Source organism: Manis pentadactyla, chromosome 10 (genome assembly GCF_030020395.1).
Source record: "Manis pentadactyla isolate mManPen7 chromosome 10, mManPen7.hap1, whole genome shotgun sequence".
Lineage (NCBI taxonomy): Eukaryota > Metazoa > Chordata > Mammalia > Pholidota > Manidae > Manis > Manis pentadactyla.
In genome coordinates this window covers 26,623,185-26,647,179 of record NC_080028.1, presented here as the reverse complement: position 1 = coordinate 26,647,179, position 23,995 = coordinate 26,623,185, and the positions used below count along the sequence as shown (strand labels likewise).

The window sequence follows — 23,995 nt, the reverse complement described above, 5'->3', positions numbered from 1 at the left end:
CATCCCCTGCCCTCAGTGACCCCAAGGCTAAGTACCAGACAGCGAGACACTACCCTGCAGCTCAGAGCCTGCCCAAATTAGCCAAACTATCCAATCCTAAACTTGCTTGGGTGCTTGCCCTGCTTTGCCCATTCCATGAAAACCAAACTTAAGGCCATTGTCCACACTCTTCCCTTATTCTTTCTGCCTCCTGACTATCCCTGGTGCTTCTCCATGTGGTCCTGCATGGTTTTGGAATTGTAAACAAAACCTCTTTTTCCAAAAACATTTGTCTCTGTGCCTTTTATCTTACCATACCTGATTAAAACAAAATCCCAGGTACATTTTAAAACACACCAAAGAAATTCGATAAACAAATATTTGTTGAATGAATGAATGAACATCTCTACACACTTAAAGCAGGTCTCTCTTTTACCTTATTAATATTGTTCTCATGTGGTTAAAAGGCATTTAAATTAGTTATCTTTGGTAATCATACTCTCATGCAACTAAGGAGTGGATTCCTGAGAAATATGAGCTCAAGGTAACTTACACATTGCACAATGACACCAAGAAACTATGGCCTGCAAGGCAGTGTTGTTTCTTGGTCCAGGAAGAAATCTGAAGCAGACTTTTCCACAGCCAGCACACCCATTTTGCTGTATCTTCCTATGTGAGATATTATTTTTGTACGCTAGGGTAGATTAACTGCTGTAACAAATAACTCTAAATCTCAACTGGGTAAGATAAAAAAAATTTGTTTCTTAATCACCTAAATCCAATGCAGGTATTCATAGTTGGACAGCATTCCTGTCTGCCTCTATGACTCAGTAACCAAGGATTCTTCCATATTGTGATGCTGCCAGTTTCAGACATGGCCTCCAAAGTCACTAGAGAAGGTGGGGAAATTATAGAAAAGGCATTTCAGACACATACCAAACTTTGTACACTAGTGCCAATCAAAATTCTACATACATTCTATTGGTCAGAGTACCCACATGCTCCCCTTAACACCTCCAGCCCACTGCCACTTTCCAGAAATGTAAGAGAACTAGGAAACACAGTCTCTGGCTGGACAGCCACTTCCCGGCAGTCACTCTGTACTAGGGAAAAGGAGTTGAAACTTTGGCAGTCAGCTAACCTTTTCCACCAATTCAAAACATATTACCCAGGATTTCATTCTGGTGATGGAGTAACTATAGGTTGGTCAAGTGATAATATAAACCACTGGTTCTTAGCCATTTTGGAGTCATGAATCTAATAAGATTTATGGACCCTTTCCATAGAAAAATATATAAACATAACTACAAAATTTTCATAGAATTTCAGGAGTTTCGTGGATTCCCTGAAGCCTATCCATTGAAATTACTAGAGGGTCACAGATCTATACTGGTGTGTAGTTGAAATTATTTAGCCCAGAAGCATATTTTGAAAAGTGTTGTACATCATGAAACTTGGGCCAACTTAAATTAGATTTTTTTTCCTGCTAAATTGGGGTCTAATTCTTTTTAATGAATTGCTACAGCTAAGAGATCCAGAATATCACAGTGTGCCATCCAACTTTCAGATGCCAGTTTTGCACTGAGCAGAAATTCCTTTCTCTACAACTGCAAAACACTTTGGCAGCTTGCCATCCATTTGCCAGTCTCCAATCCACTTCACGTGCCAATCAGAGTGACATCTAAATATTTAAATTTTGTCATGTGTCTCCTAAACCCCTTTTGTGGCTAAAGACCCTGACCCTTACTGGGGCACACAAGGCCCTGAGTAAACTGACCCTACCTGTGTCTCACATTGTATGCTGCTTTGGGTTTTTTACTCCCTCAGAACTACCTTTTTTTCCCCTCCCACCTCAGGACCTTTGTACATGCCTTTGCATCTTTAAATTGTTTAACCTTTATTCTTTATATTGTAAACTGCCATTTTCCTTCAGATTTCAACTTAACTGTCATTTGCAAAGCAGGTCTCCTATATGTTCTTTGAGTTCCCTTTAAGTTTTTTCCTAGTGTTTATCACAGCTGATAACTCTGTGTGGTTATTTGATGTGTCTGGGTCACTCTCACTAAAAGATAAGGCCCATGAGGACAGAAACAGTGAGAACCTGGTGCCACAACTCAGTGCCTGGCTTAGTTTGTGAAATATAATAGGCATTCAATACCTGTTGAATGGATAAATGAACAAATAAATGTTGACTATGCCTTACTCTACATCTTGAAAAGAAAAAAACTAAGTGATACAGGGTCTTGAAACAAAATTATTTTCTCATTCTGAGACATGGATAGAACAACCAACTCAGGATTGGCTATGATTTTAAGGAATTTCATGATTAAGCATTGACTTTTAAAATGCTGCATAGCAACCTCTGCTCCAAGATAACTTCTATTCCAGTAGGAGAAACAAGCACTAAAACATGTGTCCACAAAGAGGACTCACTGGTGGACTAAGGGCAATGGAAGGGAATGGCCATCAAAAGAACAGGTGAGTAGGAGACTATTGGGTTAATCCAAGAAGGTCTCCTGGGGGACATGTCCTTTGTTTATAGTTTGAAGGTCTCCTTATGACATTCCTGTTTTGAAATATATTTGGTATTCTGAGTGCCAACAAAACATTTTCCCCACAGATCTTGATTTTCAGAGATTTTCTGTTTTGTTGTCCTAAGAATAAAGCTATAAATTATTAAAAAGGCTGGCAAGGGAAGGATTAGGCTGGCATTTGATCCCTCCACCAGAGAACAAGACTTTAAACAGTTGTGTCTCGTAGTCTCTCTGGTAGATTTTATTATTTTTCAGAATATTCACTATGTCTGCATGTGGGGAGATTTTACATTCCTTTCAGACTTGGCCGTCTGATTTCCTTTAACAAATGACATGGCAGGAGGAAGTGACATAGGCAGAAGCTTTGAGAGCCATTGTGAGGCTCCACCACCCCTCTCTTTCCTCTGACACCAGGGCCATCATGTCCCCATTTAGAGATCTTCTACCAACCTGGATACGAAACTGAACAGAAGAAAGGACAGAGCCATACTGACCTAGAACCAACATGTAACATGAGCAAAATATTAGCTTTTACTCTTATAAGGAACTGAAACTTAAGGACCGTTTGTTATTGCAGCTAAATCCAGCAGATGACTGATACACTTCCCTTCACAAAATTGTATATAGTTCAATGCAAATATAGAGCTGTAACTTAATGAAATGGGCTGCTCCTATTTAGGTGAGTCATCCGTCATTTTTATCCAAGCGCAGAGCTTCAGGAAGGCATAAATTCAAGTATGGGGAAGAAAGTGGAATTCTCAATCCCTGAAGCCCATAGACTAACTTCTGCATTCACTGAACTGAAAGATGCAGAAGCCAGCTTGCCTTATAGCTCTCTGCTGGAAGTGCTAAAAGGATTCCATTTTAGATGTGGAGGAAAACTAGCAAAAGATTTCCTGTCAACTAGACGGGGATTTCCTTTCCTGGGAAGGAAAACCAATCCAAAAAGAAAAAAAAAAAAACTTTATCTGCTGATTTATACTGAAACAAGAATAGTCAGAGCTGGTAGTAATATTTTTAATACCGTCTCATAGAGAAATATAAAAGAAACTAATTCAAGACAAAAATGGTTGATACAAATTGGTTAAATTCTTGCTTAGTGTTCCTTCTTCCTCCCTTTCTCTTCCTCCCATTCCTCTCCATTCCCGTTCTCTGTCTTTATTCCTTGTCCTGGCCCCAGATCTATCTCATGGCCATCTTTGGAAGATGCAGTGAGGAAAGACATAAATATGCATAGAGATAAGTGTATCCCTATTGAAAGCAAAAGATGAATTAAATATACACATTTCTAGGAGTTCAGCCCATAACTCTAAAATATTAAAAGAACTTGCTTAACCCTGAACCTCTAAAGCTTGAAAAACCCTCCAAAACCACTTGAAATTTCGGGATTTTGACACTTTAAGTATGCCGAAGTGTATTCCCATTTCCTCCAAAGTTGGCTGGCCATGAACAACTTCAATTCAACTTCATACGTTTTCTTGAGTGCCTGCTGTGACTGTGACCATAAATTTCATCTTCATGTAGAACTTGCAGTTAAAAGTATGGATTATCTTACTGAGGAAGCTGTTCTGCTATGAGTTTTCTATCCCAAGGACAGTTACACACACACACACACACACACACACACACACCAATATTCCTGAATTTGGACTGTGTGCACATTATCAATTATTACTCCCTATTGTCAGGCAATATTGCCTTCCCTTAAATGTGCTGAGTTCTTTAAATGTTCAATAAGTGCTGTATGAGCAAAGCTAGACTTGCCATTTAATCACTCAAGTCACTTTCTGGAAGCTACGCATTGTTACAAAATTCAGACACCTTAGTGTTTAGTCCCTGAAACACATTTAAAACCAGGAATAGGAGCAGTTAGATTTATGTCCCATGTTTTCTGAATTTGCAAAGGTTTTCTGGTAATTTGAAGAGTTATATTGAGTCACTCTCAGCAGATATTTTTCTTTATTTTGGTAGTTTTGTGATACACTAAAAAGAGCCCTGGATAGCAAGTTAGGAACTTCAGGATTTCTAAAAAGATTTCATACAATATTTTTGTAACCTAACAAAAAATGTAAATGGTTTACAATTTCATAACCATGAATATGATGAAATGCTCTTTGTTCTGAATTTCTCTAGTCCTATGTAGAATGGCTATAATCAGATTGATCTGCATGAGAATTCGATGCTAATTATGTATACATACAGAAAAGAGTTGATTTTCCATAATGGCTGTATGGTTTAAAACCCTCAAAAGAAAGGAATGTTGCAAAATGTGCCACTCCAAAAATACTACAGTCCATCAATTAAGCAATACATGAAGCATGTAATGATGATAATTCCTGGGTATGTCAACCAAGAAATAGAAAAGCTAGTTGTTAAGTTGCCTCACCATAAGAATAATGACTGTGTGAGTGCCTGGGTAGGTCATTCCCTGTCCCAGCTCAAGTATGAGAGAAAACAAAATGGATTTGCTGAGCTGGCTCTTTTCTTTTATTCCAGATGCCAACTAAGCAGGCCCTTAGATTAGTTGTACTGTCAAAACCACAAAACACTCAATCTCTGATTTTGTAGGTTAGAACTAAAGTGGAACTTCAAGACATGTTGTTGACTCTATTCATTTTAGTAATGTGATTACTAAAACTAACGTGTTCAACATCACAAATCTAGCAATAACAAACATGTAGAAAGGACTTTGCCCTAATCTATTAACTCCTACCCTAGGGCTTTCCTGTCTGTCATGTCACTTGGAAACCAAGCACTATTTCCCAAAACTGAGCCCAGTAATAACAAGCGTGAAATGTGAACTTTTCCGTTAGGATTCAAAACTGTAAAATATCCCTTTGAAATTTTGAATCTAGTAGCAACGATAAAAATGAAGTCCTACTAGAGGAGTTTAAAGTATGATCATTTTTCCCCCTGTGCTATAAGAAAAAAGACTTGTTACTCATATATCAAACTTCCAAAATAAGACCACAAATTATTTTCTCCTCATTGTATACTATGATGTACAATGTAGTAGCAACATTGAATACTAAATATTGCCTAAAGGTGAAGGATTGTACATAAGGTACAAAAGAGAAGGGCATAGCTTTATAGTAAAATGACTCCTAAACCAGAAATGCTGACCTAATTTGATTTTTCTTATCAGACAATGTTAGGACATTAATTTCCCTATTGTTAAATCTATGTTATACTGGAACTATTACTTAAATATATATTTCATGTGACTATAAAATATGAAAATGACTTGTAAATACCTGTAAGAGAACTCAAACATCCAAGAAATTGTTGTCAGATCAAGTGACAACCTGTTAGATCAAGAGACCACGAACTCCAGGCTGCCACACATCTCTGCACTTTCTGTTGTAGCATTTGTTTTGGAAATCACATTCACACCAATGGCTTTACACAACTAAATTTAATCTTATTGCTATAGCCACACCCTGTGTTTCATCAAAAAACCTTATCATTTTTAAAATCTCCCATATTTCTCTTCAGACTCAGCTCCTGATTACTTCTTACCATTTAAAAAAATGAAATTTGTCTTCAAAGGGCAATAATCAATTGCCAATAAAATCACTTGGAAAGAATATTAATCAGTTTCTTTAAAATATTTAAAGAAGATTTGATTAGCCATGGCAAGAACATTGGAATAAGCACATAGCCTTCTAATCTTCACTAAAGGAAGAGACTGTTTTCCTCAATACATTCTGGCATGCTTCTTAAAAAGGGGGCTTGAAGCCAAAGCTGAAAAACATCCTGCTGAAAATCCTAGACTATTATTTTTCTTATTCCTTGTGCAAAAAGGGAAGAAACATTTTAACTGTAATGATTTTTCATGTGCTCAATGAAGCCATAATACCAGCAATCTCAATTTATTAATGTTTGAAATATAAAATCTCAAATATGTACTCTGTGTGTATGTGTGTGTGTGTGAATGTGTGTGTGTGTGAATGTGTATATATGGGGGTAATGGGGCGGGAGAGGTTATTTGTGATTTAATTATGCTTAGTAAAGAAGTTTCTTCAATCTGCTCTAAGGTAACTATTCCACTAATTTGTGCTGGAGTCCTTCTGGGCATTTGGAAGGGAGAGAAGGCCTTCATTCCCTATTTCTCACTAGCCTAGTGTCTTCTTACCTCTTCCAAATAACCTGACTCAGTACAGGCTGCAGAAATTAGAACCTTCTCAATGAGAAGGTTGCCCAAACCACCTGGAGCTAGGGCTGCTGCCTGAGCAGGAGAGGAAAAGCTATGGCATCACATGAGAAAGAAGCTGTTTCTTTTGGAGCTACACCCTGAAAAACCAGGAAAAAGAAAAGGGGCATAGGAAAATGCCAAGTAGGAAAGTGCCACCCATAAGCCAAGTAGGTGGGCAATGAAACATAGGAAAGGTTACCAGGTAGGACCTCAGAGCCAGGCTGGCTGAGATTGAATTCTGGCCCTTAGCTTACTTTGTGAACCTAGACAAGATCCATAAATTCTCTGTGCCTCAGTTTTCTCATCTGTAAAATGGGAATCATACTGCCTCCATTGTAGAGCTATTTTGTCACAGTTATTAGAACAGTGTTTGGCACACGGTGAGCACCCAGTCAATATTACCTGAAATTATTATTAATGGCTATCATCTGTTGAGAGCTTACTGTGCTTCCAAGTGCCCCATTAATGTAGCACACACTTCCCTTGGAACTCTTCCCATGAATTTTTACTTTCCAAGGTGGAGTCAGATCTCAACTAGGTCTTTAATGGTGATGCTTCCTTTCTCTGGTTAGCACAATTATTAGTTGACAATACACATAAATCTGTCATTTTGATTTTTTGTAACAGCAAATTTTACATGTTTCAATATCCATGCAAATTCTTTGAAAATATAAAAGGAAAACTTAACAATCATGAAAATAAATTTATAGCTTTCACTCATCCCCACTACACCTGCATTCTATTCATTCTTCAGTGTCAACCAAGATCACTCATATCCTAAGAGAAAAGACAGAACAGAAACTCGAAGTCATGGCAACCCATTCTACCCAAAATCTAAGCTGGTTCCTGAGCTAAATACATGCCGGCTGTAGGCAGTGAGAAGGGTCGTTCATGCTGCCAAGGGAGTCCTTGTCATGACAGCAACTGTGAAATACCAGTGACCTTCCTGGAGACCAAGAGGTAGACCAATGCTAGGTACTTCCAGAGCTGTGACATATTAAGTGCAGGGCCCGTTCAAGCCACAGCTTTAGTGGAGATGCCTCATCCTTTCGTGAATGAAAGGACAGCGGTTTTCTTCCAACTTCCTTGGTAGCTTTCTTTAAGCAGTCTCAGTTCAAGGGCCTGAATCTAATTCCAGATATTTTTCATTTATGCCACAAACCACTACAGGGACAACAGGAATTCAAATCCAGAAACCAATGCTGAATTGTGGCATCTCCAAATAATCCACTCTTCTGGAAAGCACACTTTGAAACCATATTTTGTTTTTAATTTTTTATTAAGATATTATTGATATACACTCTTATGAAGGTTTCACATGAAAACACAATGTGGTGGAACCATATTTTTAAAGGAAGTAGAATTTTGGAAGGGCCCAACAATCCTTTTTTGCATCACCAGGAAAATAGCTTCTCTGTAATCCCTTAGTAGAGAAGAGGTTTCTCCCTTAGGCAGGTACCATTACTGGTAATTCCACTCCATAAGCAATTCAGCTGCAAAAAAATAAATTAAAATAATGGTAATAATAGTATAATAACCACATACTATTGGATTATCAATGTCTTTCTTGCATGAAATACTTTATAAAGTGCTTCTTATATACAAGATCTCAGCCTTCCCATTCCTACCACTATTTCCTACCAACTCTGATAAGCAAGTGTTGTCAATAACTCTGAGAAATGTCCAGTGGGATTATTTTGAAGGACATAATTATAGCTGCTAAGAAAGAGACTCAATGTAGTTAAGATTAGGTTGGATAAAATTGTTTTCAGAGATCACAAATTGTACCTTGGACTCTAAAATAACCAAACTTAATGCCTGTGACCTAGACTGCCCGTGCTCGCCATTAGCCACAGTCCTTTTGGAGGCTTCTTTCTATACATCACCATAGTGTTTCAGTGTATCTTGCAGTGTGCCCAATCATAGTTTTGTGGGGTTGTTTCTCCCACATAGGCACACAATTATGTTAATCTGAGATAGTTTATATGTTTGCAACTTACAAGTGTTATAAGCTTCTACTGAGAAAATTAACCAATATACCATCATTGAAAATGCTGCTCCTTCACTCTGGAAAATGTCTTCCTGATTGCTTTCTCATCTAAACTGCTTTATCCCTTCATCGCCTTCTTTTAATGTAACCCAAACTAGACTGCCCGTGCTCGCCAATAGCCACAGCCCTTTTGGAGGCTTCTTTGTAGACATGGAGATAGAATACTTTTTTCAGCCTCCATTTGCCACTATAGGTTGGTGCCTATAATTGAGATCTTGAGAATAGAACATGAGGAAAAGTGATGGGTGCCATTTCCAGTCCCTGTGTCATTAGAACCTCCCACTCATGACCCTTGTTCTCTTTCCCTAGTTGAATGGAGAAGACTCTGACAACCCAGAGCAGACAGTAGAACCTTTAGATGGAAGGACCTGGAGTCCTGAATGACTATGAGGAACAGTCTGCTCCACCTGACCCTTGCATTCCACATGGAACTATGATGTAAGCAAGAGATAAAGCTTGGTTGTGTTAAGACAGTGAGGTATGGGGGTTTATCTGTTATAGCAACTAGCATTTTTTATCAAAAACAGTTATTTTCTCACTTGTTTCTGTCCCTCCATTTCCATAGTCATCAACACATTTTCTTCCTTTCTTTTATTTACTCTGCTAAGAATTATTGTGGTAACAACATATGTGCAAAGAACAGAAAATATTTCACAGTAACTAGGTTCAAAGTAGTCCAAATGAGTAATCAGACTCCTTACAATCTGACAAGCCCAGCTATTTAGGTATACTAATTATTTAAGAGAGGTGTCAGCAAACTAAAATTTGGCTATTTTGGTAAATTAAATTTTATGGGAACATGGCCATGCTCATTCATTTATATCCTATCTCTGTAGTGAATTTAGAACCTTCAATAATGACCAAAAAGACCTTATAACCTGCAGCTTTCATGCTACACTAGCTGATTTGAGTAGTAATGAGAGAGATTGGTCCACAAAACCTAAAATATTTTCAGAGAGTGCATCAGTAATCTAAGAGATCAAATCAAATGATCTAATAAATAAGAATGTAATTGAAATCTCAGAGAAGAAAAAGAGAATGTTTGAAACACTAATGGCTGAGCAACGTATATATACATATATATATATATAAAGGAAAAACAATTATTCAAAACAACACTTATGATTACTAAATGCAATGACTTTATTATTCCTTCTCGTTTTCAAACATCAATCGTTACCTACTAAATCAATTTTGCAACCAGATTCTCACAGCAGATCACAACTTAAAATTGGAAAAAGAGTTTTTTATAATATATACTGTGTGTCAGGTCACTTCCTTAAAACTTTTTAAGTTTACCTTTGTTATATTACTGATGTTCACCAAAGAATTCCATGCAGAAGATGGATACCATGCTTTAAGATTGTAAGGCTAATGAGTGGAATAGGGAGGATATTTAGCATAGATATCAATACAGTAAGTCCACCTACTGTGCTTTTAGCTGCTATATCACACACTTCCATCTTGGCCACTACATTTGGGGACCTCAGTACCATGGATGAGTGCACATAACTATTTGCATTTTTCTTGCAATAAAAGACTAGTTTTTATCTATAACCTGAAAAAAGCTCAGGAATCACAATACCACCCAACCCTAATTTACAGTTTGTCTTTCAAACCAGATAACTGTGATCTCTTCACATTATCTGAGCAGATATTTTTAAAAGCTCCAGTCACTCAACCATGGTAAAACTGTAATCTTCAAGTTTCATTCATACCCTATACTTTCCTTTGTATATGTTACTGGTGAGTGGGTGGCAACAGAAATCTACAAAACATGTAAATGAGAAATTTTAACCTACTGAGGCTACTTTTCAGTTCTGCGATTTTATAAACCTGTAATTCTAATCAAGGACCCAGCCACCTACTATTCTATAACTAAGCCACAAGACAGGCATTTGTTTGAATTTCTCAGAAAGATTTTCAAAGGCCAAGGTTCCTCTGTTTTTTTTGTTAGTCTGCCCTGAAGTTTTGCAAGGCCTTGTTAATTAGAGTCTCTTGGTACAATTTAACCATATTCCTCTTAGTTTATTGTCTGTCATACAGATAGAATAATCAAGCTTCCCTCAGGATAATCACTTTTTTTGTATACATATGTAATTGGAAATAATTATTCACTATTTAGCTTTTTCCTCTCTAGACTAAATAAATGCACTCCCTTAATCTTCCCTGGTTGTTTTCTCTGCAAAGTTGGTAACACCTTTTAGGAGACCCTCTCCAGTTTTGCCACATGCATTTAAAGGGTGGAAAGCCACACTAACTGTATTGCTCTAACAGTGACTGACCAAGGCCAAGTATAGCTCAGTGATCCACCCCTCTTGCCTGCCATGCTCTTGCTAACAGAGAGCTGAGCATTAAGTTAGCATTCGCAAAAGCATTTTTGCCAGTTTTCTGGATTATCATCAGCCCAGGTTGTATCGCACTCATACAAACTGCCATAAACCAACGGAACCAATGACCTATATTCTCTGTTTTAAAATTGGCAAACAATTTGTATAATCTGGAGTAGGAAGGTCTTCAAAAGCAAATAGGACATCAAGAAATCATAAAAGAAAAGAGAGATGTACTAAACTGCATCTATTTAAAATTTTTCAGGATTAGTGATTCCTTAAACCCAAATAAAGGTAAACAACTGATGCGTAGCAAAATCTGCCACTTTGGCATAAGGATTATTTGGAGCTAAAGTTAACTGAGAAGAAGCACATTCAGGAAAAGCTCTCTACCTTTCCCCTATTTGCACAAAAGCAGGACATAAATATGTAAAGGTGCACCCCCCAACCCTACCAGGAAGTTAATCACTGGAAATAACTTTAGACCCTAATCATCCCAGAGAGGGAACTGGAGGAATCTATATAACAAACTTTATTAAGTTTATTTTAGTCCTTATCTTCCATCAGTTTCTCCATATATTTACCTTCCCACAATTTGCCAGCCTGGAACCTCAAAGTCCTTTCCCTTTGTCTTGTGACTTCTATAAAAATTTATTTTTCTTCTGTTAAGATATAAGGTCAGGTTCTTACCACCCCTTTGAATTACTAACCACTGAGAAGTCCCACGTGTATGTGCAACATACATGCGAATAAGTATCTGTTGGTTTTTCTCTTATTAACCTGTCTTTTATCAGTTTAATTTACAGGACCTCGGTCAATGAACCTAAGACACGTAGAGGGAAAACTGTTTCTTCCCCTATCCCACAGACTGCAATGCATATGGTAAAAAACCCCTACAAATTGATAAGCAAAGGGCTAACACCTAGTGGTAAAATGGGAAAATATATAAACAATGTTACCGTAAGTGGAAATCCAAAGGACAATAGAGTTATGAAAATATACACAACTTAACATATAGTTGGGGAAACAACAATTAAAATAATGATGAGATTCCAGTTTTTATCCATCAAATTGGCAAAAACGAACATATGTTGAATTTCAGTGAAGAATAAGGAAATGAATGCACTCACTCAGTATGTGTGGCTGGTGGGGTTGTAAATTGCCATTCCATTTTGGGAAACATAGCTACATATATTGAAACGTAAAACACATGATGAAGCAATGTCAATATCATTTTTGAGAGAAATTATGAGAGTATCAGAATTTATGTATATATATGTGTGTGTGTGCATAATTGCATATTTGTACTTAATATGTATATTAAGTATATTTATTGTAGCATTTTTAAATAATTGCAAAAGATTGATTTTCCAAAAATAGGGAAATCATTGAATAAACTATGAATCATTAATGCTAAAGAATGTTATGCTACTATAAATATAATTGGTATCTATATTAATTGATCTATATTAGTTGAACAGAAGAGATGTCCAGATGAATTAATAAGTGAAAAAAAGCAAGTTTCAAATTTATGTTATAGAGTGACTCCATCAACACACACATAGCCTACTGTATATCAGGATGCATTTAGGTTCATTTGTATAAGTATGAAGAAAAAGAAAAAATATATATATATTTCATATATATATAAATACATGTATATACACACACACATATATATACACATACACATAAAATTTTGATATGCTTTCATAATTTCTCTCAAATATGATATGTAAGGAGCACTACACTTCAAACTTATTAACATTCATTTTTCAGAGGAGTGAAAGTGGATTGGACAGAATGAAGGAAGATTTATCAATTTTTTCTTTATACATCTTTATATGGTTTCAAACATGCCTTATATTAGCAATTTTTTTTAATTAAAATGTAAAACTTCCAGAATAAAGTACAAAGCAGTAACTCAAGAACAGTTATGAAGGTAACAGGTATCAGTGACTGATTTTCCATATTTCTGTATTTTACATTAAAACATAAGTATAAAATATTAAAATGTTCAAATAAAAGCACTTATCACATCTCCCTACTTAACAAAAAAATTGCTTTCATATCCGTGGTCCTAATTTGCGCCTCCGTAGTTCTTGTCGCCCTGGGATTCAGACCTGCCTCGGCATGTGTGGTCTCAAACCCACGGGGGTCGATTTTGCATGAGGACCCCCGAGGCTTTAGAAAATCTAACTTGCCCAGGTTAGAGTTGGACACATGCTCTTGGTTAAACGGCCCTGGGAGAGGTGTGATGATTTGGAGCGCAGCGTGAGGACAGATAGTAAACATAACATCCTTACTATTTAATGTTTTGTGACCCAGCTGAGAAGACCAAGCTGTACAGTCTGAGCACCAGTGTACATGTGGCAGTAAGGTGGATGCTGACATGGTGGGGTTTTAGGGGCATTAGCAGGAAGCAGGCCTCACTCATGTCAGCAATAGTGGCAATCACACTTGGTGGGCACGGCGGCATCTGGTGACACTGGATGCTCTATTCACAGGGTCTGCACCTACAGCCCCAAGATTCAGAGCAGCAGGGAGGTGTTCTTCAATGAAATGCATTGGAGGCAGCAAGGAGGTCCCCCATTTTCTGTTTTATTCACTTAACAGTGAGACAGAGACCATGGGCTTAGACAGAGTAGGGGGAGGGCCTCCAGAAAAAACAATGCAAGATAATCCATTGTGAGATTTGCTTTGGCCTGCTGGGGGACCCAGCTTATTTTTCTGACTTTACCCAGGTGCTGCTTTTCTTCTTCCAGCCTTAAACAAATGATTTGCAACCTGGGCAATGTAGCAAGCAAGCCCAAAACAACATAGTAAAAACAGGAAGGATTCTATCTTGAAAATAAGATTGCATTTTGAAACCCAATTAGTTAAAAAGTAAGTTTCTTAACATACCCTTTAACAAACAGACAATAACTCAACCCGTCTTGGGACCAAAGCAGGTAGTCTTGAGTGATGTGCTCCCAGATCAGGAAGCTGCTTTCCTGGGAGGAAATCAGAGCAGTAAATTTCTTGTAAATGACCAGGAAGGCTCATAAGAAACTTAATGTCTCTTCAAAGATAAACGTTTTGGGGCCACTTAGGAGGTGTACATCCCTAGCCCTTTGTCTCTCAATTGCCTGTAAAACCCATAGACAATGCACCACCCAGGGGCTCCCTAATCCCCTCCTGGCATGAGTCAGGAGCTGTGTCCTCTCACTTTATCTCTAAATAAAAGCCTCTCACTTGCTCTCCTACCTTAAGTGTTCATGTTCATTCTTCGACTCTGCGAACAAGAACCCTGGCATCAACAGTATGAAATCTTTCTCCACATTGCTATTGTCTTCTTAAATACCATGTTAAATGAATAATATTTTATTCATATGATATACGTAGTTTATTAATCTCTGTTATTTGACTTGTTTCTAGTATTTTGGAAGTTTACACATACAACTTTGATTAGTTGTTCAATTATTTTCTTAAACTAAATTCTCAAGGGCACACTGATGGATTCAAAAGATTTGAACATTTGTATGTATAAAGTGAAACACCACCTTCCTGTTTTCCCAAAATGTTGAATCAACTTAGCATCCATCAGCAATGCTTGAGTTATCAAGATTTTGTCACAAATGGGGCAGGTAGATGTTGTTTTATAATTAATAAATACTTATCTAGTAAGGTCAGCTATTCCTCTAGGTACAGGAGGCTAGTGGACAAAACCCAAAATTCTCCACATGGAGCTTAGACTCACTGGGAGGAGGCTGGTTTGCTAGACATAAAGCCATTTTCAGTGTTGCTTTGGCTTCATGTTCTTGGTTACTTGAAGGCGATCACCACTCTGTTTTTTGCAGCTGTGTGAACTGCTTATTCACGTCTTTTTTCCATGAATTTTTTTTTTAATGAATTCTTCATGTGAAGGCTCAGGAGATGCCTGGCATCTTCTGTTTCCCTCCAAATTTCATGTGGTCTGCTGAGTCCTGAAATGATTGTCTTAGAAAACACTGCCCTGTCACCACCACACAAAGAATTTACTCACTGCTAAGAAAATCCACCTGCCAGAGATCCTGTTCCTCCAGCTTATAGACCTTTCATTTTCCAATGGGTCTTTGAGACCCACTGTCTCCATCTTCTTTGCCTGAGGAAGCCATTCCTGTCCTTGTTACTGAGGTCGATTTTCCAGGGCAACTCTCCCAATTCTTTCTACATCCTCAGCTGTAGGCTGTTTTTCCCTTGCTTCTCTCTTCTGGAGTTAAGAACCTTCCTTGAAGGACAAAATTCTTGAGTGACACATACAGCCCCACCCTAGGGCCGCTCAGATTCGCAGTCCCCAGAGCCTCGCCAGACCTAGGAGAGCATCCAGTCAGTTGTCATCTCCCTGTGGGCAGGCCACATGCAATGGAGCGACCTCAGGCGGGTCCCCACAACACCAGCCCTGCTCCTGCCTGGAAACTGAGGCTCCCGCAACCCTGCACTTCAGGAGAGCCAGGTGGCTGCTTCCGCTTCTCCTTTGAGGGTTTTCACCACAGACAAGAGCCTGTTTGTCATGTGTGATGTGATCTTTCCCCATCTGCTGACCTAAGTTGTTTTTCTCTTGCTGTATATTCGTTTACAATTCTTTATGTAGTCAAATCTGTCAACCTTTTCCTTTGTCATTTCTTCTGTTACTTCAAAGTAAAAAAAAATTATGGGTTCTCCAATTTCTCCAGATATCTATCTGACAGACAATAACTTTTATTTTCTGTTGTGTTTTCTGCTATCATGTTAGCCATCCAAAATGTATTTTGATCATGAGGTATGAAAATGGGTACTACATTGATATTTTTTTAAATGCTACCTAGGTATCCTAAACAATTTGTGTTAAATAATTCTTTCCTTCACTGTTGTTTTGAAAAATTTATTGTCTATTATATCATTATATACAGTAGCTCATTTCTGCACTATGCTATTCCATTTATCTATATGTTTTTTGAAGAAGACTTAGCTCTGCTTTGATGTTCCATTTTGCAAAATACCAGTTAATATTCTTAGTTAAGCATGGAGCTGTAGGACACTACACTAAATCAAAGTTACTCAGTCTTTTCCTTTAAGCTGAATTGCAACTCTGACTACCTTTAATGGAATAATAACCACATGCCAAGTAGTTTCCAGGCTTTATTCTTTTAACTGTTATCACTGCTATGAGATGTAAGTACTACTTGTTTCATCTCCATTTTAAAGATGAAGAAACTGAGGTTCAAAATCATTAAGATACTAGCCTGAGCTTACATGGCTGCTTCATGCCAACCGAGGTGAGAGTTGAAGCCAGATCTCTCAGACTTCAGGTCCATACTCAATCCTGTGCTCTGCAGCCTCCTGAACTGCATTTGTGTATAGGTTGTACCCCTGTCTGGAAACAAACACAGACACAGATCTACCAGCACCTGCAAAATAAGCCCCGGACACTGAGCTACTTCTCTGTGAATACACCAGCTTTCCCTCATGCGCGGCATCACTTAAAGATTGACAGATTTGAAACGGCCACACTCTATCTGGTAAATACAAATATCAAGGCAGCGTCCACCTCTGGGGGAGGCACCAAGAGGGGGTGGTGAGACTGGGGGAGGAGCACAGGGAGATGCAGGGTATTGATTCTATTCTGGTCCTTAGTTTGGGTGGTGGTATCATGGCTCATTGTCATATCATTATACTCTAGAATGTATCAGATTTTATATAAAACTTAATTTGAAACTATTAAGCAAAACAAAAAAAATATCCTCTGGGCACACTTCAAAGGTACAGGACCTGAGCAATCAATTCACAATTCCTAGTCTGTCTACCATGCTTCATTCTGTAGTGACCCAGCATAGAGCAGAGCCAGGCTAAGACTCAGATTCTTTCCTCCTGATAAACACAGCCTTCTAATCCAGAAGGCCCGGGAGCTACCAGACGGGGTGTTTGGAAATCATTTGTGCTGGAAAATAATACAAAATATCCTTATTTAAAGACTCGTCCTCCTTTCACCAAAACATCAAGGGGTAAAGGAAGAAACAATTAAAGAAGGCAGTCTGTTTCACTGCTACCAATTCATAACCACGGCGCCAAAGGGCAAGGACCACACTTCATTCGCCTTGCATTACCCAGCAGCATCCAGGGCACGGCCTCACGCCTAGTAGGTGGACAATTGATGTTTGTGAATCAGTGTATAAATGGATGAGTCAAGCCATGGAGAATTTTAAATGTCACTCCTCTCGAAATTTGACCAAGCTGCTTAACCTATTGAAAATTTCAGAATCGAACACCCACAAACACAATCTTATATGAATACCCTCTGTGTTCCCCAAATCCTTTGTGACCTGTGGACACAATGCTGAACATGAGTCATGCTTCTACCATGGCTCCCACACAACTGGTATTTTTAATGCTCCAGCATTTCCTGAGGGCGGGCTCTCAGGAAATGTTTTTTGCAGTGATGGCCTCACTGTCCCCTTGTTCCTCTTACCCCCACCACAGAATCCCAGAATAGCTGAGCAGGTGTCCAAATACCTAGAATTTACTGAGAAACTTCACAACCTGTCTTCTGTTTCCTATCAAAATCACGAAAATAACCCCCTGTCCTTTGGAGCTTGAAAGGAATGTGTCCATGAAGTTGACACACCCATATTTGTGCTTTATTTATATGTAGACCCAGTTTATTCCTAAAACTGGCAATAATCTCCACATACCAGCACTAAATCTGAATAACATCATGGCTAAGAGAATGGCCTTCAGGGTCCAACAGCCCCAGAGACTGAATTTTGACTCTGCCACTAATTATATGGTTTTAAACAACTCATTCAGCCTTTTGGAGCCTCAATATGCTCATCTGTAAAATGGAAATACCAGAAGAAACAATTTCTTGGACCACTGTGAACATCAAATAATGCAACCCCTGTAAAACTGCTGACTCTGGCGTGGCCAACAGCAAATGCTCAATCCTTGCTAATGGCTATTACTGGGTCAAGTTTTCCAAGACCTCAGCCTGCTTTGTCTCTCCTGGACACTGTTTACCACTACGGGATCACTGTGACTGATCAACGTCTTTAGTTGTTAGATACCTTAGCAGCTTCCCTGGCCCAACCCATTCTGGGGAGCACTGCCTGGCCACCCTCTGGGAATCAGAAACATCCAGGGAGAGCACGGGGTGAGAAGGGAGGATTGCAGGGAGCTTATGAGCTACTGGAGGGAGTTTATCAAACCACCTGGTCTCACCCAGGTTCAGAGCAAACCAGCTCCCACATCAGAGCGGGAGGAGAGGGTTTTACACAGGGAGGCTCCTCCAAACCATCATAAAAGTCTACTCTTCTTTGGAAAGAATGTGTTTGTCTTACAGTTTTTCTTAGAAAACCCACCAAGCAAGGATGATGGTGAAAACGGAAGTTGACTATGGGAAAAAGGCTCCCACTATTCTCATCAGACCATATGATAAGTTTCCCAGGGGACTTTTCCAGGCTCTCCAAACAACACAGGACAGAGTAGCGACTCTCCAGAGGATGCCCTGGAGTGCAGCCAAACTGCAATTGCCCAGGAAATCGGAGTCCAAAGGCTCAGGGGAGGCAAGGAAGCAAGCGGGATACATCCATTCCCAAGCCACCAACCGTTCAGCCCCTCGGAGGAGCGCACACAAAGCCCCGGAAAAACGGCTTGGGGGCACAGACATGAAGAGAAAGACCCTGCTGGTGCTGCTGGGAAACACAGCAGCAGGCAGCGCACTCTGGCCCTGGCACCCAGCAGCAGACTGCCTCAGGCTGGTGCAACCTTTGTGAGCACATGGCATGAATGCAGGCTCGGGCTCCAGGAAGGTTAAGGATCAACAACAAAAAGACATTAACCCCTCTCCTAAACGATATTTCATGGCCATCAAATGGCCATGACAGGCCCATCAAAGAGACAACCCATCTATGTAGGCTGGTGGGAGATGCTCCTGGCAATTTAGACACATCGGCCCACCTGGGGAGGGGAACACAGGTCTTGGGGTCTTTCTATTTACGAAGAGCAGTGCTTTGCATAACAAACGTCCCATGCATAATCTTTGCTTGGCATAGTTCTTTTGAACCCAATAATGAGAGTTATTCTCTGTTCTAACTGAAGTTCCTAATTATTGGGGAAATTATAGTAGCAAATACTTCTATAAGCCAGCAAGTCGTTAGCAAATACTTCTATAAACCATACTATGTGGTTAGTATGGACTAGGAGCACTCCAATTTGCATCAGGAGTTCTCCTGTCCTGTGTCCTCATGTTATGCTGACCAGCTGGGCTTCCGTTTCTTTATCTATAACTTTTTTTTTTTTTAAGGGGAACTCTTGTGGGTTCTTGTGAATTACTCCCACCCTAATTTATTAGGTTTTTTTCTTTTACACATTTAGTTGAAACTTAGCATACATGCAATAAAGTACACAGAGATATATTTTCCACTTCTTTCAGGGAGTGGAAGATGGTGGTGGAAGATGTTGATCCTTTCCTTGCATCAGCACCAAAAGACATTTCATCAATGAAAAAGCTAGATAATCAAAGGCATGTGTCAGTCCTATCACTCAGATTAAAACTCCAAAGTCCTAAGTTGTGATGTCTAGTCTAATGTTTAGTGTCAGAGCATCCTACCATGGCTCTCCGTGATGGGAACAGCCTTGCTTAATCAGGGACAGCAGCGGAAAGAAGTGGTAGTCTGGAAGAGATTTTTAGGTTATAAGCAATTGCCTAAAAATGATGGGTATATGGACATGTCTGGAAAATAATGATTCCCTCTGACCTTTAGGATCTGCCCTAATTTAATAGCTATTATTATTAGGTGCTTACTGTGTGTTGAGCATTGTATGGAAAATTTAACATGGATTATCTCACTTAATCTTCAAAATAACCAATGAGATGGACGTTTTGATGACCTAACTCTACAGAAGAGGAACCTGAGGTTCAAGGAGACTAAGCTACTTTCCCAAGACATAGATGGTGAGTAGCAGAGTTGGGATTTGAACCCAAGCCCACAGACTTTACCATGACATTCTTTAGTGTCACACAAGCTAAAGCTTCCCATCTTACTCTGCAAACAAGGCATCATGATGCCCCAGGAAAATGAACTACCCCAAGCAGATGGCGCACTTCACTTATGCCTCTGTGGATGGTCTTCATCTTCCACTCTGCTATCCAAACCCATCCTTCAAGACCTAACTCCAATACCACCTCTCCCAGCCATGCCGTTCCACACAGAAAATGCTCTCCTCTGAATACATGTGAAAGGTGTTATCTATTCCATTAGCCTGAAATGATCATCATATCCCAAAACATATATGTCATTCATTCATTCAATGGCATATACATTCATTGCCCTTTTTCTTAAAATAATAATTGTCAAATAGACAGGAATCATATTGTCTGTTATATTCTTTTTGGTATCTCCCAAATTATTTATTATAATACAAAATGTTTAAGTCAAATAATGTGGCTCTATTCAGTGGATATGAAAATTATATGACAATAGAGCCACACCATGTATTTGTTGGTTAAAATGCCCCCCTCATTTATTTCCCAAGCATTTGACCCATTCTTCCCCAGAAGGAATTGTCTTTGAGAAGTACTTATCCCTCATAAGATGGTAATATTCCATCTTGCACTTTTCCTATACTGAGACATTAGCAAGTGTGTGCAGGTACATGTATGTATGTGTGAAGAACATGTTTTGATAAAGCAAGGGACATAGGATAATAGTCCATTGCTCCCTGTATTAAGCAAGTGCCCAGGATGGCATTGCTTGCATGCTAACCCACAAATCTGCCTGGGAAGTGAGCAGCTTTCTCAGGCTGCTGCTCAATCTGGTATGTTGACAACCTTGGGAGAGAAGACTTTAATTGCAGTCATAAAATAATATCTACCCCCTGTTCCCTTTAGATTGCTTGTTTATGGTCTGAAATTGCTAAACAGGTTTTGCAGGTTTTTCTCGTCCATTTGCTGAGCTTGAATCAAAAAGGGAGAGTCCCAGGTTCATCCAACTGTACACAGTACCTCCCAAGGTCAAACTGGAGAGTCTGCAGTAGTAGAGGGCAGATGGAGGAGGATTTTGTAACATGAGAGAAACATATTGCATATACACTGTCCTGCATCCCTGGACAGAGGTAAAAGTGAAGAGAAAACAGTACTGGGAAGAAGAGTGCTCAAACTGATTTCTTACAGTTTTTTGGCAAAACATGAAGGTTGACTTTTTAAAAATAATTAGACTTCTGACCTTTGCTTTATCCACTGCCACAACTCCAAAACTTTCTCTGTCATTATATAAATATCATTTGAAGTTACAAAGACCGCAAGCACAGCCTAGTAAGCTACATATTAGCAATAGATAGTTAAAGAAGTCAATGGTTAAGGAGCCAACCAGGGTTAGAATAAATGTCTTGAAATAAATGCATGAGACTAAGCTCCAAATGCAGAGCTCTGATGTATTCAATTCACTTACATGTACTGGGCACCACTTTGCCCCAACCTGTGGGGATACCACACTGAACAAATTCAGACTCTAGTCTCTAGGAGCTTACAATCTGGATGGAGTGCATGTGCATCCATGGTAATACAATAAGACCAGGCAAACACAATAAGGCCAGGTAAGGACAAGAAAATGGTCTTTTCAACGTCTTGATATTTAAAAACACTCTTCACTTATTGTGGGTCTTTGGTTTGTTTTTGTTTTGTTAAGTCTAAATCCCAGGTCCATTTTTGCCTTTTCCTAGCTATAAGATCTAAGTCCAATCACATGGCAAATTGGACCTTGGTTTTCTCATCTGTAAAATTAGAGTATTGGTGGAGACCAGGAGTTAGCAAACAAGAGCCAGAGGGCCAAATCCAGCTCCAACCTGTTTTGTAAACAAAGCTTATTAGAACAGATCCCCACCCATTCATTTACTTACTGTCTATGGCTGCTTTCATTGTACAGGGCACAGCAGTTGTGACATATGGTTCACAAAACCTAAAATATTTACCATCTAGCCCTTTACAGAAAATATTTGCTGACCCCTGGCAACTTTGGAGGTCCAAGTTCCAGAGACTCTGATTTGATGTATCTGAGGAGAGATTCATGTATCACTATTTTAAAAGATATTAAGACAGGGACTATGGGTGCAGTCAGAGTAGAGTGAGGGCCTCCAGAAAAAGCAATACATGGTAATCACAGTCAGAACAATGTAACAATATGCAAAGAAACCCCCCACCAAAACTCTGTGTTAAACATTAAGAAAAGTCAGAGTCACATTAATTCTTTAGAGTCATTGTTCAGTGAGATCAGTTAAAGCTCAAAGAGCCAGGAGTAACTTAACTTGGAATGTTTGAATATTCCTCAGATAAAGGAAAGTATCTCAGAATCATTCCATTGTAAGATTCACTTTAGCATGCTAAAGGGCCCAGACCTATATGCTGTTTTTCCTCCTTCAGACCTAATCAAATAATTTGCAACCTGGGCAATTAATTTAGCAAGCAAGCCCAGCCATAAACAACATGGTAAAAGCAAGAAAGATTCCATCTTAAAGGTAAGATTGCCTTTTAAAACCCAAGAAGTTAAGAAGTAGGGTCCTTAACAAACTCTTTAGCAAATGGACAATAATTCAGTCCACCTTGAGAGGAGGGCAGGCAGTCTTGATTGATATGCTCCTAGACCAAGAAGCTGCTATTCTGGGAAAGAATCTGCAGTAAATTTCTTCTGTTAATTTTGCAGAATTACCTGGAGAACTGATGAGAAAAGAGACTTAATGTCTCATCAAGGATGAACATTCGAAGGCCACTTACGTCCACATCCCTAGCCCTTTATCGCATTCCTAAAAGTCCTCAACAGCCTATAACTCCCCTAGAAAACACAACCATGGTCTCTCATGTCCCCTTCTGGTGTGAGCCAGGACCTCTGTCCTCTTACTTTATCTCTAAATAAAAGCCTCTCCCTTGCTCTCTTACCTTGAGTGTTTGCAAAGTTCATTCTTTGACTCCATGGAAAAGAACCCCGGCATCACTATGATGGCATAGACCATCTTTTAAGTTCAATTCCATGGGTTTACAAGACTGTATGTGGACACAATGAAAGCACTTTGAAAACTGAAAATATCGTACTAATCATTGCAAGTATCAACAGTCAAAGCTAATGACAGAAGGTGGGTTTATGGGGCAGTAACCCAGCCCAGTTGGCAGAAAAGATCTATTCCCAGAAAAAGTTAAGTGGAAGGAATTATCAAAAGGTGCTTAATGGCTCTAGGAAGATAGCAATTCTGAATGCATGTTTATTCTCACCAACAGCAAACACTTGTTCCAAAGGGTCTCAACACTGGACTCATATTACAATCAACTGGAGAATTTCTTTTCTTAATATCAATGCTCAGGACTCAATATCTAGTTGTATGGAATGAGGAACTCGTATTAGCATTTTTAAAAGCTCTCCAAAAATTTTTAACACACACTCAGGGTTAAAAACACAGAATTCTCAAAGCCCTGCACATGATACCATGATTGAATTTGAGACTAAGAAGTCATAGTTCTTCAAGTAATTTTAAGTCAGGTTGTATGAGCTTGACATATAAAAACAATTAAATATATATAATAACATTGTAATGTATCAAATAGGCAGCACAGGTAAATGATTCCCAAACTCAGATCTGCAGACCTGTGCAGAGCTGGCTGCATAAGCATTGTCTTAAGAACTTGTTAAATGTATATGTTTAGAGGCCCCACACTTAGAGATTCTTATAGTATATATCTGCGGATAGATCCAGGCAACAGTACTGTAAAAGCTACAGTGGTGATTCCCGCCTGAGTAGAGAGGTTTTAGGAATCACACTCTAGACAAATTGTGAGGTAGGGATTCAGAATTAGATAGAGAACTCCAAAGCTAGGTCCCATCTCTTTTCATCTTTGACCTTCCAAGGTCTAACCCACCACCTGGAA

General features: G+C 39.0%; 1 long non-coding RNA gene across 2 annotated transcripts in view; it reads right to left on the bottom strand.

Moving 5' to 3' along the window:
* The window catches only part of LOC118915548 (uncharacterized), a 53,089-nt gene that overhangs the window by 22,911 nt on the left and 6,183 nt on the right, over nt 1-23,995 (bottom strand). For both annotated transcript variants that reach the window (XR_005026110.2, XR_005026109.2), the window contains exon 2: nt 752-869. This is a non-coding gene — a long non-coding RNA (uncharacterized LOC118915548). The remainder of the gene's footprint in view (nt 1-751; nt 870-23,995) is intronic.